This window comes from Chionomys nivalis, chromosome 5, assembly GCF_950005125.1.
Source record: "Chionomys nivalis chromosome 5, mChiNiv1.1, whole genome shotgun sequence".
Classification (NCBI taxonomy): domain Eukaryota; kingdom Metazoa; phylum Chordata; class Mammalia; order Rodentia; family Cricetidae; genus Chionomys; species Chionomys nivalis.
In genome coordinates this window covers 71,058,993-71,078,244 of record NC_080090.1, presented here as the reverse complement: position 1 = coordinate 71,078,244, position 19,252 = coordinate 71,058,993, and positions in this window count along the sequence as shown.

Genomic DNA, 19,252 nt, shown 5'->3' with positions numbered 1-19,252 from the left:
CTGATAGGTGCACCAGCCACGTGATTACAGAAAGGCTACCCGAACATTCACTAAGGAATTTCTAAATAGCCTCTTGCCTGCCCGGATCATTCCTTTAAAGGAACCTTATCACTTTTCACCTGGCCTCAAATTGTAGCACTAAAAAGTCGCGTCACAAACAGGAAAGTTTTGATCATGTAGGAAAGGCACTGGTTGTGCAATCAAATGTAATAAATGCAAGCCATGTAATATTTTTCCTAAAAACACTGGGGGGACTTAGGATAAATGCCATGGCGATATCGCCACAGGTGCTGTCGCTGTTACTGTAGCCTGCCTGTACAGATGCAAAAAGAGTTCTACAGGTTTTCCCATGGACTCAAGAATTAACTAAGGCTGTGTGGTCAGTTTACTTATAAAAGACATTTCAAAGTAAATTCCTCCTCGCAAAAGAATGGACATTATAAATCAAAGTTGCTACACTGTTAAAATTCTTTCTCTTTTGAAAGGGTATTAAAAACAGCATAAACTCTCCACCCCACCCAACTCCGGTACCTTCTTCAAAACAGAAAGGCAGATTAACTGTTTAAAGACCCAAAATCTATTTGCTCCTGTGAGCTACTGCCACCCAGTGGACAGTTTGTGAAATGGCATCTTTTTGCTTATCCTTTGACGAACAGATGTTTAATCATTTATAACCTACCTTATCAGTTATATTCCAAATGACAGACACTCCAGTAAACAGAATTTCAAGCTGAAAAAATAGTAGGCAAGAACTCTGTAAGTGTACATTTTAAACTGAAAAAAATTGTGATAATAAAAGTTTATTTATTTTACAACTTGTCAATTAATTCAAGGAGAATTACAGTATAAGCAAAATGTTTAATTAAATATAACCATTTTTGCTCTGTTTATGCTTCTATAATTATAAAATAGAGATGTTACGAAAACTGTGTTTATCACACATGTTCTTCTCACGATGAACGTGTGTAGTAAGTTTTCTTGTCAGACTGTTTTTGGAATGCCAGCCTGCAAAAATGACCCGGAGACTTATCATTAATTAGTAAAGTTTGGCCTTGGCTTAGGTTGCTTCGCAACTAGTTCTTATAATTAATTAACCCATAGATTTTAATCTACATTCTGCCACATGGCTTGGTTACCCCTTCTTAGTATGGTACATCCAACTTGCTTTGAGTCTGCTTGCGAAATCACGTGCCTTGATTCCTCTTCCTCTCTCTCGCAGGAAATACCACCTATCTATCCTGCCTAGCTATTGGCCATCAGCTCTGTATTAAAGCAATCACAGTGACACATCTTCACACAGTGTAAACAAATACTTCACAACAAATGTATGCCTCTACAAAACTAAAGCTCTCCAAGTTGCCGCTAGTCCTGTTGATGTGATTTTTTAATGACACAAGATAAATGTTTCCTATGGCCTTATCAGAATTCCTTAGGGAACTGAAAACAACTACAGATGTCCCACAGCTTTAAAGGGCCATGTCCCCACCCACCCCCATCTCCCATCCTTCTCTCTACTAAACTGTCATACTAAATTTCCTGGCACTTTTTAATGACAAAAAAATGAGTTGAATACCTCATATGTGTGCTGCAATCAAGTCATTCAGAACTCGGATCCACGTGTGAGCGAATCAGATTCTCTGACTTGTGAAAGCACTTATAGAAAAGAAGGGGTTCCAGGTACCATAGGTGGAACCTTCAGTCTCACCCTGTCCTGCCCAGTACCACTGCCATTCAATCCCAAAGAAATACACACAGGCTTATATTAATTATAAACTTTTTCACCTATTAGCTTAGGCCTATTATTAACTAGCTCTTACAGTGTAAATTAACCCATAATTGTTGTCTATGTTTAGCCACGTGACTTGGTATCGTTTCTCTTTGAGGCATTCTCATCTTGCTTCCTCTGTGTCTGGCTGGTGACTGCATCTCTGACTTTCCTCTTCCTAGAATTCTCCTAGTCTGGTTGCCCTGCCTATACTTCCTGACTGGTTACTGACCAATCAGTGTTTTATTAAACCACTATGAGTGACAAATTTTTTCAGTGTACAGAAGCATTATCCCACAGCAAGATACTATAAGAAAGATGTGTTTATTTTATATTGCTTCTGTAACAAACTTAGTGTCCTAAACAAACCCAGACATTATTCAGTTGTGTGAGGGTGAGAAGTCTGAAATGGTGACTACAGGACTGAGAACATCATGTCATGAATGTTTTCTTTTAGATGCCATGACTTTCAAGACTCTAAAACAGTGGTTCTCAAACTGTGGGTCATGACCCTTTTGTGGCCGTTGGAAATACCAAATATTTGTATCATGATTCATAACAATAGCAAAATTACATCATGAAGTAGCAACAAAAGTAATTTATAGTTGGGGGGGTCACCACAACATGAGGAACTGTATTAAAGGGTCATAGCATTAGAAGTTTGAGAATTACTGGTCTGAAGTCTGTATTCTGATAATCCTTTCTGTCTTGGTAATACACTCTGTGCTTTTTGCTTATTTCCTCTCTTCTCTGGCTTTTGTGCTTTCCTCTTTATAAGGTCACTGTGTGACTGGGGGTGGGGGAGGCTCAGCCTTTAAGAACACTGGCTATTCTTACAGAAAGACTTGGAAGTCTGTAACTCCAGCTCTAAGGGATACAATGCCCTCTTCTGGCCTCCTCGGAAACTTCAGACATGTGATGCACAGACAAGCAGGCAAAACAAATGCATGTTAAAAAAAAATAATAAAAAAATAGGTTCATCTGTTTATATGTAACCTAGTCAGACAAGTCAGCACAACAGCTCCTTCATAAAAATCTTTAATCAGATACATAAGATCACCTTTCTGCCATAGGTAAATTGTGCAAAAGTTCCAGGCATGTGTATCTTCAGAGGCCCAATATTCCAGCCATCATGGATAAACTCTGAATCAGAAGGGTTGTACATCCTGACTTCTGGGAAGCTCAGTATGAACTTCATTCAAGATTTAATTAACTCCATCATGGTTCAAACCATTGAAATTATGCACTAAAGTAACTAAAGAAAAATTACCAGGTAATATGTAGATAAAAATATTATACCAGTTGAGTACAGTCAGACTTTCTTTTTGGACTTTCTTGGACAACCAGTCCCCAAATAACTACACAGAGACTTACTGTTAATTTTGAAAAATTGACCGTTAGCTTAAGCTTGTCCCCAACTAGCTCTTAGAACTTAAATGAACCTATGTTTATTAATCTATGTCCTGCCACGTGACTTTTTACCTTTCCTCAGTACAATATATTGGACTTTCTCCAAGTCTGCAGGCAAAGTTCCGGCATCTAGAGATCCCTTTCACTTTCTCAGTCTGCCTGGAAGTCCCACCTATTCTTTCCTGCCAACTACTGGCCATTCAGCTCTTTATTAAACCAAATCACAGTGACACATCTTCATACAGTGTACAAATATCTCACAACATTTTATTTCAAAACGTTTTTGGTAACCCAGTTCTACCATTCTCTAGATGTGTGAACCTGAGTCACTAAATTACAACCTTGTTACAGTTTTTCTCCTATGAGAAAGATGAAAAAGAGGACTAATGAAATTATACATAACATAATTTGCATGCCTGTCTTGTTGCCTGACACCATCACAGCTGTTCAGTAATAGATGAATACAAAAGGTTCTAAAATTGATTTTTAATATAATTGATTGAAACCATTATAGGTGTCAGAGAACTGTGTGGGTAAAATGAAAAATCATCCTTCTTGTTAGGTCCCTGTGTTACTTTGTTCCCATACTGTTAGGTGGTGACACCACAGAAAGTGAGTCCAGAGAAATCCCTAAAAGTAGAAGTAATAGCAATTACTTATAACTAACTGAGTGAATGCTTCCTGTTCTGCTGGGCACAGATCTCAATGTTTTCAGGCTTTATCTGTGCTAATCCTCACAATGACCCTCAGAGTGCACATTTCGGTATTTGTCATCCTTTGGCGAGACTCTCCTCATGCTGAGACTACTGACTCATTGAGTATTACACAAAACTGATTTGCTAATCCAGGGGAAATCAGAGTGAACTGGAATGCAGGATGACTCCGGAAACCGCCTCAAATCACTCACCTAACATGCTTAGCTCAGAGAGTGTAAGTTACGTGAACACTGCGCAATACACTCCTCAGTGCAATTAATTTTTATAAATTGTTTAAAAGGTTTGTAAGCGGAACCCCCAAGGGCAGGGTGGCAACCTCACTTGAAGTTTTAAACTAAGCTTGTATGTTGAGAGCAAAACTTTGTAATCTTTGTTTCTCTGCCCTACACTTTTAGTTTAGAAGATTAAGTCTCCTGTGCTGGCTTCTGGATGACTCATTCTAGCTGCTGCTTCTTGTAGAGTCAGTAGAACTCAGACCAGCATTGGATAGTCTGATGTCTGACATGTAGATGACAGTGACCGGGGAAAGCCCGTCAGAAACAGGATTTCCCAGGATGAACCCAATGAGCTCTAACGTGTCTTACAACACTGACTAGAAAGCCAGATTCTTACCATGAATCAGCAAATGTGAACAAACCAAAGACAGAAAAAGTCAAAGTATGTACTTTCTCATACACAAATACATAGACCAAATTGAACTGAAAAAAATATCAATATGCATGGTTCCTTGAAAGATAATGTTTATGGCAACCTATCCAATGTCATAAAATAGCTTCAGTATCATGAGTTTCTTTCTTCATTGTTCTGAGAAAATGTACTTTAAGGACTAGTGGGGTGGAGTGGTACATGCCTGTGCTGACTGCTTTTACCAGGTAACAGGCAAGCAGATTAGGAGTTCAAAGTCATCCCTGCCTACATGGTAAGTTCAAGGCCAGTTTGGGATAAGTCACAGTTCTGTTTCCATTGCTGTAATAAAATGCATAACCAATGATAACTTGAGAAAGAAAAGATTTGTTTCAGTTTTCAACTTTCGAGTCACATCCCACCACTGAGAGAAGCCGGGTCAAGAACCTAGAGACAGGAACTGAAGCAGAAGCCATATGAGAGGGCTACTTACCAGCTTGTTCCTTATGGCTTGCTCAGTCTGCTTCTTATGACACCTGGATCACAGAAACACCTGCCCAAGGTTGGCATCACCCACAGTGAGCTGGGCCCTCTCACACCAATAACCAATCAAGAAAATACACTACAGACTTGCCTACAGGTCACTCCTACTCAGGCATTTTATGCATTAATGTTAAAATTCTTCTTTCACAGATGACCCAAGCTCGTGTCAAACTGACATAAAAATTATCCAGCTCATGCTACATGGACTGTATGAGCCAATCTTAAAGAGAAAAAAAAAGAAAATAAAGGTGGAATACCTATTATTTATAGTATTTACTAGTTACTAACACAATTCTATGTAAATCCTTTTTTAAAAAGTCAGAACTTCTGAGTTTCCCATTATTAAATAGAAAAAAACAAGAAAACAAATAGAAAAAAATTCTTTTTAACATTATCCACTTGTTCTTAACTATCAAAGAAGACTAAACCAGGCAGTGGAGGCTCATGCCTTTAGAGGTAGGCATGGGTCTCTGTGAGTTCAAGGCCAGTCTGGTCTACAAAATAAGTTCCAGGACAGTCAGGACGGTTATATAGAGAAACCCTGTCTCCCAAAACAAACAAACTAAAAAACAGGATGAAAGAAAGAAAGAGAGAGAGAGAGAAAGGAAGGAAGGAAGGAAGGAAGGAAGGAAGGAAGGAAGGAAGGAAGGAAGGAAGGAAGGAAGGAAGGAAGGAAGACTAATCTGGGTGGAGTTGAGGGAAGGGAAGTCATAATCAGACTATATTATAATGAAAAATATCTATTTCAATAAGAAAAGAAAACTATTTGGAAGAGCTGTCCATATATCCATATGTGCAAATAAGGAGATTAATAGACTAGAATGTCATTGAGTGTTTCTGAGTAACTAAATTGTTATTTAATATTAGGGCTAGTTTTGGAAACTACAGCCACAGGCGGGTTACCTGAATGTCTCTGGAAGTATGCGCATGTTTGCTGGACTCTAAGGCTGAGTTGTCTACATGTACTCCTCTTTTCACCACCTACTGTCCCGGGGAAAAGAGCAATCTCAAGAATGAGAAAGCAGATCAAATACGCTACACCCAGGGAAATTATCAAGTTCTTCCTGACACGAATCTGGGAAACTGATTCCCACTCTGAGCGATGGCATGCCAGTCCCAGGAGGATGGATGCCCGGTTGAAGTGTTCTATTTATTTACTTCCGTAATTACTTAGTTAAGACCAAACAATGCTTAATGGAGAAAGATGATAATGATTAGCATTTGAACACCTACTTAATGACACTACTTAAATTGTTTTGCATTTAAAAAAAATTCTTTGGTTTTCAAGCTATCTTGTAAGGTCATGGAAGCATCTGGATGTTATAGAGAAAATTTCAGAGCTGGGGATGTAGCTCAATTGATAGTGTTTGCCTGCCATTCAGGAAGCCCTCGATTCAACCTTTAATCCCACGTAGACTAGGTATGGTGGCCGACTCCTGTAATCCCAGCATTTAGGGGAAAAAGGCAGGAGGGTTAGAAGATTACAATCACCTTCAACTACTTAGAAATTGGCACAGGAAAATGAAGGTCTTCCAATTTGTTTGATACTCCAGCATTTTATTTAGCCCAAAGCACTCGTCTCGGGAGCAAGCCATGTTGCCCTATTTGCTTGTAACATTTTATGTCTGGTATTACTAAGGGAGTTTGAAAAATCACTTGAATTTTACTTCATTTTCTTCTTGCATCTCTTTTCAAAGACTGCTTCATACATCTTATAGCCTATGCCCATCCTGGGAAATTATGTCCAATTAATCATTCTATCCCTTGCCAGTTCATAATTTTGAATATTTAATACAATTACCTTAAATACCCTTGCCTACAAAGCCAAATGCGAGGAAGCCATTTAAATGGGTAGATTTGCTTCAACAATTAGACTTCAATCAGACCTCCTCCAGATATTTATCCCATCCTCTTGCAAAAATCCAAACTCCCTTCAGACAAAGTAAAACCTCTTGTTTCTCTAATGTAATATAAACTCCGTCCTCCTGAGAGACACAAACCAGGATGCAAGATGATGCTAAGTTCTAGGCAATTAAATAAGTTTCTATGGAGACCTCACACATTTTAAGGGTGGTAAAAGAGAATGAAAGGACTCTGCAGGGTCGATACAGTAGTAAAAACGACATTGACTCCCTGATGGAAAGGAAATGGGCAATTCTCAGGGATGCAATGTTGAGCGGGTAAGTGTCTCTCCTCAGGTCACTCCTGTTTCCAACTGCAAGACAATTTAACAGTAACGGCATTTCACAGGGCTACTGAGGATTAAAATTAAGCAAGATCCAAAGCACTCAGAAAAGTGGCTCCCATATAGTAACCTATATATATATATATGTATATATATATATATATACATATATATATCCACTAATGCTAGCTATAGTGACCACTATGTATATACTATATAGATCCACTAATGTTTGCTATAGTAACCACTATGTATATATAATATAGTGAACCACTAATGTTAGCTATAGTAACCACCATGTATATACTTTAATGAACGTCTAATACTAGATACTTTTACTATTCTTCTTATGAGTATTTTGTATTTGTAAGCATGAATGAGAAAAAAAGCAAATTCTTTGAGGGTAAAATTTGGGTGGGTGTTTCTTATTAAATCAAAGAGTACCAAGGCTAACCAGCTCAAGTCAGAAACACTTAGGGTTCTTCTTCTTCTCTTCAAATATTTGTTCCACTAGCTGCCAAGGTTATGGCAACTACACTTAGAGAATGTTTACTGATCAGAAACATGTTAATCTAATCACAGATTGTACAGGCTAGAAAATAAATCATTCCTCTGTATCACTAGGCATTTTCAAAGTCAATGAGATTTACAAATATTAACATGTGAGTCATAAAAGAATAAAACTTTTGTTTCTTTTTAAATAAGATTATTTATAATGTCCTTCTAATAATTTGAATAATAGAATTATAATTGTACAATTTAATTTGTCCAACTTGCATCATTCCTGCTGACACTACTGAATGTTAAAAAGTATAAAAATTAATTACTTTGAGAAGGAGTTCAGAATCATCCAATTTTTCAGGCTTGAAAAGTCCTTGAAGTTCATATAGAGGTCAATCTAGAGAATCCACGTGTCTTGGACATGCTAACAAGCCTAAGAATGAAATAGAAAATCATACTTCTTTCATGAGATCTGTTGCTGTTTTTGAGTGAGGGCATTATATAGATCACACTGTCCTGAAACTCACATATAACTAAGAATAACCTTAAATTTCTCATCTCTCTGCCTCTACCTCGTAAGTACTGGGATTGAAGGTGCAGGGCACTATGCTTACTTTATATAGTACTGGGATTGAACCCTGGCTTCCTGCGTGAGAGGCAAGCACTCTACTAACCAAATTTGGTATCAACTACCAAATTTGGCAATGCCACATTCCCAAAGTTGAATTATTTTTATGTGCCCAGTCTTGCCTGATTGAGAAAGTTCTTAGCGTATGTATGGTTCTGAGCTCAGCAGTCTTATTTTTGACTTTATATTTTTCTATAGTATAAACAGGAAGACATAGCATGTTCCATGGACCTGAATGTTTTGCTGCTTACCTATTAGCTATGTAAAAGCATCCTTGTCTGGCCACTTCCAATAAAATAGCTGCAGACACCACCATTGCTGATTCTGATTAATATCTTTCAAGGCCTGATTTCAATATAAAATTATTATTGGAAATTTGCTTGTCAAATATTATGCATGCCATTTTCTACTAAAAAATGTTCATTTTATCACTGGCTAGAATTAATTTCTTTTTTTATATATTTTATCACTAGTTCTGAGGACAATACCTTGCACACAGTAGGTATTCAAGAAAACCATTTCCACTTCACCCCAATGTCTATTCTACTTATAACAAAAGTGGGTGTATCTAGGAGACAGTAAACACTTCAGAGTTCATCTCTGAAAGGCCATGTGTAGAAAGAAAATCTTTGTCAAGGTCCAAAAATCCTAGAATTTATGTAGACTGATGTAAATGATTAGCTCTTTGTAAGTTTGCTGGAAAGAGTCCAAGGCAAAGAGCCCCAGAGATGAAGGAGGAAAAGAGACTGGTAGCATGTATCACATTTTTTTCTGATAAAACCCAAGACTGGACACCATTAGTCACATAAACTCAAAAACGCTCTCTTTGCCTGCTTATCTGAATTCAGTTCCTGCCATTTGCAACAGAGATGGGCTCAACAGTGATGACTACAGGGAAAGGCCTCGGGCCTGTTTTGTGTGCTTACTGCTGTATTTTGCCAGATGTGGTTTTGGGATTCCTCTTGATCATCTTCATGTTTTTTTAATTAAAAAGGAACAAAATCAAAAGGAGTACTTATTAATCGCCAAGAAGATTTATTTATTACTAAGGAAACGTCTGGAAAAAATCAATTTATTGCAAATGTTTCCTGCAGGTTTGCAGATTTCAGGCAATTAACAGGAGCTGCTATAATTCACACAAAGCATTCATTGTGTTGCCAATAACTCATTTTGATGAATTAGGCACTGATTCTGTTGAATGCTGGGAGAACTTCGAATTTTAAAAATCTTAAGTGGTGCAGACACTAGCTGTACACCACAGTTGGTGTGGAAACTGAGCAGGTGAGCTAAGCCCAAGCCACAAGGAGCTCTAGCAAATCCATTGAGATTGGAATGAGGGGGTCCCTGTTTTGTGGGATGAGGTTCTTGCCCCTTAAAAATAATGGCATGAGTATTCAAAACGAAACAGCAGCATTTCTTGCAGGAAATGAAAAAGTTTAACATCAGAGAAGACTCTGAAACTGGATCATTTATTTGCTCCACAAAGTTGGAGGATACCATGGCAACCAATAAAACTAGAATCCTGTTTGTTTCTGTATCAAACACATCAGACAGCTAATTTTAAATGCTTTTCAAAATCTTCTCTCATTTAATTAGCAACAACAGCAACAAATAGCAATGTTATTGCTGGTGTGACCAGTACTGTCTCAAATGGGAAGGAAGAAAATGCAGAAAAGAAGGGGCTAGGAGTTCAGTGTGGTTGGTTTATGTTGAGGTCTTTGATTCATTTGGATTTGAGTTATGTGCGTGGCAATAGATATGAATCTATTTTCATTTTTCTACATGTTGATATCCAGTTGTGCCAGAACCATTTGTTGAATATGTTTTCTTTTTTCCACTTTATATTCTTTGCTTCTTTGTCAAAAATCAGGTGTTCATAGTTGTGTGGAGATTCAGGTCTTTAATTCAGTTCCATTGGTCGTCCTGTGGTGGGAAGTACACTTGAACACATTGACACAGGAGACCACATCCTAAATAAAACCACAGTAGCACAGACACTGAGAGTAATAATTAATAAATGGGACATCCTGAAATTAAGAAGTTTCTGTAAAGGAAAGGACATGGTCAACAAGATGGCAGCTTACACAATGGGAAAAGATCTTCACAAACCACATCAGACAGAGGTCTGATCTCCAAAATATACAAAGAACTCAAGAAATTGGCCATCCAAAAAACAAATAATCCAACAAAAAAATGGGGTACAGACCTAAACAAAAAACTCTCAATAGGTGAATATAAAATGGCTGAAAGACACATAAGGAAATGCTCAACATCCTTAACCATCAGAGAAATGCAAACCAAAACAACTTTGAGATTCCATCTTACACCTGTAAAAATAAGTAAGACCAAAAACACTGATGACAACTTATGCTGTAGAGGTTGTGGAGAAAAGGAACACTTCTGGGTTGCTGATGAGGGTGCAAACTGGTACAGTTGCTTTGAATATCTGTATGACGATTTCTCAGAAAATTAGGAAACAACCTACCTCAAGACCCAGAAATACCACTTTTGGGTATATATCCAAAGGATACTCAGTTGTAATACAAGGACATGTGCTTAACTATTCTCATAGCAGCATTATTTGCCATAACATTAACCTGGAAACAACCTAAAGACCCCTTGACTGAAGAATGGATAAAGAAAATGTGGTACTACATGAAATACTACACAGTGGAAGAAAATAATGACATCTTGAAAATTGTAGGCAAATGGATGGATCAAAACATTATATTGAGTGAGGTAACCCAGACCCAGTGATGTGGGATTTCCCTTTGTATGCTGTGATTACCATTGATTAATAAAGAAACTGCTTTGGACCTATAACAAGGCAGAATTTAGGAAGGACAAACTAAGTTGAATGCTGGGAGAAAGGAGGCAGTGTCAGAGAGAAACCATGTAGACCTACTGGACACAGGCACCAGAACTTTGCCTGGTAAACCAAGGCCACGTGGTGATACACAGATTACTAGAAATGGGTTAAATTGAGATATAAGTGTTAGCCAATAAGAAGCTAGGGCTAATGAGCCAAACAGTGTTTCAATCAATACAATTTCTGTGTGATTATTTCAGGTCTGAGCTGCCAGGAGACTGAGAAACAAGCGATCAGCCTTACTACAACAAATTGGTGCCCACTTGGTTAACTTAAATCCACTTTAAACCTGAAAAGGCTTGGAAAGGAATTCTAGACACCAAAAAACAATGTTTGGCTGTATATATTTTTTTCCATATGGGCTTTGCTTACTGGTGGCCTGCTGTGGCTCCTTTAAGAGAGGTCTTCCTGATTCAGTGGTAGCACGAAAAATAAATAAATAAATAAACACTGACTTTTGAAAGCCATAAGCTTATGAAAAGGTGACTTTCTGGGCCATGCTGCCAGCACAACCTCTGGCTCTTTTAGGAAGTCAAGCATTTAAATGGGGTTTGTGAACAGAGTGTTATAACCTGCTTAGTGGCATGACATAGACTTGTTGTATACCTGGATATGGGACAATATGCATGGCTTACAGAGGTGGTAAATGGATTTCCATCATGTTGGACTGGGAAGAGCAAGCAGGCAAGGCTGTTTGTGCCCTAGCAATGCTGCACCTTAAATTTTTAAGAAGTAATTAGCATTTTAAGAAGCTGTCTAGGACAGAAAAGGATTAAAGATACACAATAGGACAGATTCAGTCATAAAAGAACTCTAAGTGAGACACATGTGTTTAAAAACTATACATAGGCTTAGAAGAAAAATTAAAAAAAGCATAGAAAATTATAAAAAGAAGTAAAGGGTTTATAAAAAATAAAGTCTTTAAATAGGCAGAGTACAGAGAGTCAGATTAAAGGAGTAAATATAATAAAATAAATATTAAAAAGTAATAAAGTAAGAAAAGCCATGTAAAGGTGGAATATACAAAAAAAGTCTGGATTATGTATATTTTTGTGTTTTCTTTGAACTTTTTGACTATGAAGGAGTTAAGTAATTAACATAAATACTTTAAAGGTATTTTGTCTTCAAAATATGGATCTAAGGATACATTGCTTTGGAAAGAGGTTCTTCTTTTGTTTCCACAGAAAATGAGAACCTGTGAAATCCTTCCAGACCAATGTGGTTTGATGCATCAAGACCCCCTGAAAGGTTGCCATGAACAACCCCCAAAATTACTTTGCCCAGCAAAAATCAGGAAGCAGTATGGAGAGAACTATGCCCATATTCCCAAATATTGTTTATAAATCTCTGTTTACATTTAAAGAGCAATATGCTATAGAGATTTGCATTGGTATAAATATTCGTTTATTAATACAAATTTAAGGTCAATTTTGTTATATTGTGTATATGTATTTCTGATCCTTATTAAGGTATTATGTTTGTCCAGCTCATTTAAAAATATAATGTAATAAAGAAATATAGGTTAATAGATAATCAGCTATAATAGTCAAACTTCTAGTCATGTTAGTCTGGTTTTCTAGATATATAGAGATATATTTCAATTAGATAGTTGTTCTTCAAACCTTTCAAAGACCTACTGAAACTTCTAGTCATGTTAGTCAGGTTTTCTAGATATATAGAGATATATTTTAATTAGATAGTTGTTCTTCAAACCTTTCAAAGACCTAATGAATATGGCATTTAAATGTTTTAAGAGGTTAGGACTTTTCATGACCATGAGACACATCTGCTCCTGGCAGTACCAATTACTTCAAGAGGAAGACAGGCATAGAAGAAGCTCCTTGTAGAGTTGGTTAGCCATTTGGGCAAGAAACTGCTCTTGTCTGGACTGCTTGATGAACTGGCCATGCAGTACCCACAGAGAAATGAAGGTGAGACAATCCTTTGGGGTACTTGCTTCATGAAAAATTCTTCTAGACATTCTGCAGGACACAGAAGAAAGTTACTGATATACTGCCAATATAGGTGGAACTGTTTTTGAAATTTCCAATTCATTGAAAAGTCTACCAGATACTATGGGCCTGTAGGCTGAAGACAGATGCTCCAATAGTACAGAACAACTTTGGGTGACTATCCAGGCAGTGAGATGGCTCTGTCAATTCTAGAGTTTTGGAAATTGCTTAAAATGAACTTATTGTTTACTTAGGTAATATTATATTTTTCTGAAGTCTTTGATGGACTTGAAGAATTGATAGTTATAGTATTCTTTAGCTATGATAAAATATAAAGTAGATATAAATATTGTAACTGTAATTATTGTTTGATACCTGGTTTGTTATATGTAATTTTACTATGTTAAAGTTAAAACCTTTCTTTTTATTTAAGCAGAAAAGGGGAGGTGATGTAGAATTTCCCCCTGTATGCTGTGATTACCATTGATTAATAAAGAAACTGCTTTGGACCTATAGCAAGTCAGAATTTAGTTAGGTGGGGAAAACTAAGCTGAATGGTGGGAGAAAGGAGGTAGAGTCAGAGAGAAGCCATGTATCCCCGCTGAACACAGGTGCCAAAACTTTACCTGGTAAGCCACAGCCAGGTGGCGATACACAGATTACTAAAAATGGGTTAAATTAAGATATAAGTGTTAGCCAATAAGAAGCTAGGGCTAATGGGACAAGCAGTGTTTTAATTAATATAATCTGTGTGATTATTTCAGGTCTGAGTTGCTAGGCAGCTGGGAAACAAACAAGCGGCCTTACTACAACAAACCCAGAAAGGCAAATATAATATGTACTCACTCATAAGTGACTTTTAGACATAAGGCACAGAATAACCAGCCTATACTTCACAATCCCAAAGAAACTAGATAACAAAGAGGACCTTAAGAGAGACATACATGGATCTAAGCTACATAGAGAAAGACAAAATCTCCTGAGTAAATTGGGGGCATGGGGACCATGAGAGAGGGGAGACTGAGAGAGGAAAGTAAAGGAGGGGAGGGGAGAAAAATATATAGTTCAATAAAAACAATTTTATTTTGCCTTTATCTAGAGGCCAATGGGAAGGAGATAAGCACTGCTGATGGTATGGTCAATGAAAACAAAGGCAGAGTTATGAGAAAATAACGTAGAGTGATGAACTAGAAAGCAAACGTCAAGAGGGTATGAGGGTGATGGGAGAAGGCAGAAACATGAGCAGAGTAAAACAGCAGAGGTATTACAGCAGCAAACTAACTGTGTCACCTAGGGGTTTTGACTTTTTTTCTAATGTGAATGAAGATACAGAGGAAACTTTTAAATAAATGAAGGGCCATCAGATAGTTTTTTAAAAATTAAATTCTTTTTGCTTTGTTTCTGGAGAGTAAATCCAGAGCCTTCACTTTGGCAGGTGCCCTACCCCAAGGCTACACTCATCCTTCTGAAACTTGCACTTTTCATAAGCCTGTTCTCTTTTTCCACCATGGGTTCCAGGGATCAGACTTAAGTTGTCAGAAATGCTGGGCAAGCACTTTTGCCAACTGAGCCATCTCACTAGTTAGGAAACCTGCCTGTCTGAAAGGAGACTTCAAGGGCAGTTTTGAAGCTGGAGTGGGAACTGGTGAAATGTCACAAAGACACCCACAAGAGCAGAGCCTTATTGTGACCATCAACCCATGGGAGATATTTGTTTTCCCCTAGCATTATACCTAATAGAGTCGTGTCATTAATTCTATCAAGATTCCCAAGAGCTGATAAATTGTATCAACATATCCTTGGATGTGCTTATAATGTTAGTTCAGCACTGTGCCTGTAGAGTCTCAAAATTGCTAATGCTTGAAGTAGATACTTACTGAGTGAGCACACAGGTTGGTAAAAGATCAGAAAAGATAGGTGTGTCATTTCCTGTGTGGAAAGACAGAGCACAAAGTCATTGTCCACTCATAGTGACACAAGTGGACTGAGTCAGGTCCAGTTCAGCAGAGGGACATTTGAAATTTCACACACAATATCACAACTCTCTCAAAGAACAAACGAAGAGAAAAATCAAATGAATGAATGGTGAGGGAGTAGAGCACAATTGATGGTCAGATGTGGTCAGAGGAAAGTTTGGGGTGAAAGAAATTAACCAAAAGTTGGCTAGGCAGTGGGTGTGAGGGACTTCTTCAGTCATAAGAAATTTATGCTCTATTTTCAATATTAGGGAATTTTATGTATTACCTTCCTCATGTCCTTACTCAGTGTGGAAATACAGATATTAGCTTAGTTTAAACATTATGGGTAGTTATGATCACTGAAAGATTCCTTAGACCAGAGCAGGTGCTGGATTCAAATTACAGATGTAATTTGTGTAATAGATTTTAGCACCCAGGTGAAGGGAGGATCTACCTAAAAAGCTTCCTCCCTGGCCAGTTGCTTAATCTGAAATGCCACCCTCATAGATCTGTTTCCACATGTTAACAGGAATCCTCTTTAAAATATAAACAGAACTGAAGAAGTTTATGCTCTAAATTGGAAAGTACCAGGAAATCACCTAAGCTGTGCCTTACTGCCCCCCGAGGAAATAGATTCCTTGAAGTCACATCTTATAAATAAGTAATAAGCACCAGGACAATAAATTAATGGGTTTCACTTTACTTTTGAACAAATTCAAGCAGTGGGGAGATTTTTCCTTACGTGGAACTATGTCATGTCTACCTCCACTGTCACAAAAGGTCTAGAAGTGATTTTAACCTACCTCAGTTCCAATCCATTTGTGTTACTGACCTGGGAACTGAGCAGGAAATGAGAATGTGTTGAGATTCATCAGCATGATTCAAAGACCATGCCTGTCAGGAATTCTGGAAGGGAGAGAGGCAATGTGGAAAAAGTGTTTTCAAACCAAAGTTTTCAGAGATTACTAACATACTGCCATCACCTCTGTGTTGAAAGACTCCCTTTAGACACTTACTCCACAATCTTACTAAGTTTTTCTAAGCTTGCTTCTAGTCCTCAGTTATGGTTTATGTGAAATATCTCCCATAGGTTTGTGTTTTTAAGTACTGAGTTCCCAGATAAGAGTGCATGGGGGCGGGGGATTGTGAGATCTTTCTGAAGGTGCTGGACTTGTCAGAGCTTTCTGGAAGATCAACATGGCTGCAAGCCACTGAGCCAAATCTTGCCATGACTTCTCACTATGATGGGCTATGTCCTCTCAAGCTATGAGCTAGAACAGATTCTTCTCAGGTCCCTGAGCACAGGGGTCAGAGAAGTCATTGTTCCGGAGGCAGTAAAGATGAATTCTACCTTCAGATACGGAGGTATGCATCTCCTGTCAGTTCACAGTCAGGTCAGTGGGTTTCAGTGCAGAATTCCGTTTGCTTTTGTTCTGTTTTATGTGCTTAGACTGGGCTTTTTGTGGTATATGAACAATTCACTGTGGAAAACATTCTGCAGTTTTAGAGTTTCTTAAACTGATAAGCCAGTGAATCAGTGCCCCAAGTCCCTAAAGTCATGTTAACATGCATGGAAAAGATGTAGAATCCAAACAGAAGAAATAAGTTCAATTTGGAAGAGAAATAACCTGTCTCCTAAATCCCATTTGCAATTCTGTTTCTCTTTTAAATATTCAGCCTAAAGGCTGATGCATCATGAAAAATTCCCCATATTATCTACTTTTGAAGCACAATCCACAAGAGCAATATGTTTGTCATTTGTTACTTCATGACTTGCATAATTTTTTTCTTTCCCTTTCACAAGGTTGTAAGCTGTTTCATAAAACATTGGATCTCATGAGCTTTGGTCCATCTTAGGTCAAATTGTCTAGAAAAAAAATAAACCAAACTGAAGGTTCTTGCTTGAGTAATGTATTAAAGGAATATACTTTGCTGACCCTGAGAATAAAAGAAAATAAAAAAATAGAAAGGGTGGTAAGTCAATGACATAGATTTATTGAAGTCTTAACTCAGAGAGAATCCTGGGCCATGAAAACCATCCAAGAATGGCCCCATTTTGAGATCCAGTGACCTCTGGACCCCACTTCAGTTATTCATAGTTATAGGATTCCAAGAAGGCTGTCATTACCACCCAAGCCACTGTCATCAAGTCAGAGCAATTCTCATAGAAATGAGGTGAGTATCACAGGATCTGGAGGATGGGTGCTAGCACTTAGTAAAGGGGATCTGGAAGAGTACCAATGATTCATGCCAAACACAGCATCCAACATGTATGAGAATAAAAGCTTATAGACCTGCACTGTTTGAGGATCCAACCAAAAACAAAAAACAAAAAGGCAATTTTTCCATTCATTGCAATTTATTTTATCGTTTATTTACTGTTTGGTGTTTCATAGTTTGTTTTTATACATATGTAGTCAAGGGTAGCATTAATTGGATTTGTAAATAGGCATAAAGCAATTAGGATGCCATAAAATACTTACCTTGAATTATTAGAAAAAGTATTGAAAAATCATGGAGAGAAATGCTGTGACAATGTTACTCAATGATTTACTTCTTCGGTTTTTTTTCAATACAGAAAAATTAGAACTTACATTGATCATATATGGTGGTTAAAGAAGAAACTATACATATGAACAAAGAAAAACTAATTTAAAAATACCTTTTAATTTTGAGAGAAAACTCACTAACATGTATTGCCAACATTTCAAATCATTTGTGATATTTTTGAACCAATGTCAAGCAGACAGAAACTTCAACTTACAAGTAGAAACATTTGGGTTCTTCTCTCTCTCTCTCTCTCTCTCTCTCTCTCTCTCTCTCTCTCTCTCTCTTTCTCTCTCTCTCTCTCTCTCTTTCTCTTCCTCCTTCTTTCTCCGTTTACAATACATGTTGCTAAGCCCAGGTCCTAAACTTCTGGATAATGTGCTTCTATTAAAAGAAGGATAATCTACTACAAAACTCCAATATTCCCATCAAAGTCAGGATATTGATAAGAGTGTTATGGGATATACCTGTGATCCTTGCACTGTAGAGGCTGAGGCAGAAGGATTGCAGCTTCAAGATCAGCCTTGACTTCAATGTTAATTTGAGGGTAGCTTGGACTACATAGAGAGATGCTGTCTCAAATGCATTCTTAAAATCAGGATGTTAGCTTTAATACGTAACTGTGATCAAAGCCTCTGACCCCACTCAGGTTTCAGTGATTGCCCCATTGACATCATTAGCAGGAAAAGTTCAGTTCAGAATTGCACGATTTTCAGTTACCACATCTCTTGAATTTTCAAAATAAAAAAGTTCTTCAACTTTTTCTTGACTTCATTGGCTTAATAGTTCTGAGATACCTTCTGCATTTCCCGCAGTTTGGGTTTGTCTGGTACCTCTGTGTGACCAGATTTAGGTAGAGCATCTCAGGCAAGACGATGCCAGAAGTGAGGCAGTGTTGATCTGTGTCATTCTAGTAGGTAGCAAAACATTTCTGATCATTACCATCCAAATTATTACTTTTGATTAGCATCTCAGTTATCCTAGTATACAATTACTCTTATAAAAATGTGTCATCAAGTTGTATTTTTTTATAAAATATGCTTTCTAAGAAATATGTTAAGTGAACAAATTGGCAAAGCTGCATTAGTTCCTGCAGTTGACTACAATGATATGAACGATCATATGTATGCGGCTCCAGAAAGACGCATGGTCTTTCACATGTTCATCTCATTCTCTTCTATAGATTGGGACACAAAGCCCACCCCAACTCAGACATTAACTCAAGGAATTTTAGGCAAGTTTAATAACTAATTGGTTTTGTTCCTTCACAAGAATGTTTGGAAGTATAAATGAAATACAAACAACAGTATTGCCCTGAGGTGATCTCCAGCACCACAATATTGTTTAAAACTAAACAGTTTTGTCAAGTTTTGATCAAGTATTATTTTCTATGCTGGGCCTGCATCCCATTCCTGGTTCCTAAAGCGCATGTGAGCTGCACTGCAGTACTGGCCTGTGCTCAGCCCCTTTTGGGGATGCTCTTCCCTGGATGCTCACAAGTCACATCTTTGCTTTCATGTCACGTTTCCATTGTGATCCTCTGAGGCCCATTCA